Source organism: Centrocercus urophasianus, unplaced genomic scaffold, assembly GCF_019232065.1.
Source record: "Centrocercus urophasianus isolate 14NV4802_14NV808 unplaced genomic scaffold, USGS_Curo_1.0 seq_29, whole genome shotgun sequence".
Taxonomy (NCBI): Eukaryota; Metazoa; Chordata; class Aves; order Galliformes; family Phasianidae; genus Centrocercus; species Centrocercus urophasianus.
Window position 1 is genome coordinate 11,668,062 of NW_024884855.1, and position 1,719 is coordinate 11,669,780.

A 1,719-nucleotide genomic window follows, 5' to 3' on the forward strand; every position below is an offset into this window, starting at 1 on the left:
CACACACACACACACACACACACACACACACACACACACACACACACACTCTCCCTGTTGGGGTGGGGACTGTTTTTGCAATTCTCTCGTCCCAGACAGCCTGTCTGTTAGGATATAATTATTTTATTTTTTATTCTGGGGGGATGCAGGGGGGGGTGAAGGGGGTGTTGCTGTTATTGCTGCTCTCACCTCCAAGCCAGGCTGGAGCTGCAGAGTTGGGGTGACCCATTGCACCGGGCTGTGCCTGCCGGTAGCCAGCAGCTCACTGGGTGGTCTGGGTTGGAGTGGGGCCACTGCTTCCCCCGCCACATCCCAACGTGACAAAAGCAAACAGCATGCTGCTAATAAATCGTGCTTCAAGGTCCCTGCTTGGAAATTCAACTTTGAGAGTAGAGTCCCGCTGCAGCCCCCCAGTCCTCCCCCTTTGGCTTTTCTCTCCCCCCAGCAAAGAGGGGTGCCTTCCTTTTTATTTATTTCTGGAAACTGGACGTACGATGAGCAGGCGATCCTTGCGCTCGTCCCGATCTGCAGTCTATAATGCAGTATAATGGACATAAATTATATTTCCGTGACTAAAGGAAAATGTGTATGTTCAAAGAGAGGAGAACAGAGGGATACGAGGGACTACTGTCAAGCAGGAAAGTAAAAGGAAAATAGCTGTAGGCAGGAGAGCTGCCTGTGTGGGCTTTGATCTGAAGGATGAATTAGACTAATAGCCCTGTGTGTTGGCATCCAATACTGTAACAATTTAATAGTTTTTCAATGCTTTGGAGTGTTTTCCAACAAGTGATGTAAACTGAAGACATCACATGCTGTTTCAGAGGGGGCTAAGAAGGTGTATGCCACATGATAATTAAATTATTTGAAGACAGCTCTGTCCTGGGAGAAAATGGGTATTGGAAAAGAGAAAGCAAATTGGTGTGCAGAGAGTTGTGCAGATCGAAACATAAAGGCAGAACCACTAGCAATGCAACTGTGTTTTCTATAGCATCCTTCATACAAAGTAAGTCCCCAAACCCCTGTTGGAGTTAAAGGATACAATTAGAGGAAAATTCAACCAAATGATAAAGAGCCCTTGAAAGTGACGTTTAAGGGGCTCCTGGGGTTTTGGCAAAGATAGACATAAGAAAGCTTTTTCTGTGGAACGCAACAACACAATACAGCAGGGAGTAGGGAGAAATATATGGCATGAAAAGATAGATAGAGGAGGTGCTTTCTGCGGAAGACAAGGCCAAGCAGAGAAATCCAAAACAAAAAATTGCCTTCACTCTAAAATACATCAGTGGGCATATGCATGAAGCATGCACTGCAGTGGGGGTCTTAATACAAAGGGTCAGCGACTGCTGCCCAAGGCACAAGCAGGGCTTTAATACTGAGTAAGATGGAGCAGGTTCAGTGATGAAGAACGAAATATGCAATGTCTGATCTTCATTCATACTCTGTCCAGATGGACTGAAAAGATTTAAATAAAGAAACTGGTGGGCTGTGGACTTGGGAAGGTTTTCTTGCAGTATTGCAGCCCTCCTCGAGACGAACACACGTCCACGTGGATTTGTAGCAGTGGTTCTTCACTTGGGGATGGTTTTACCTCTCTGACATTCCCATGACACAAGGATTGTGGTTTCTGATTTATAATAACCTCTGAAAAGGAGTGCTGGGGTAGCTGCTCTTGTTTTATACAGCCTGTTGGTACCCTTCATTAAACTCTTAGATACTCCA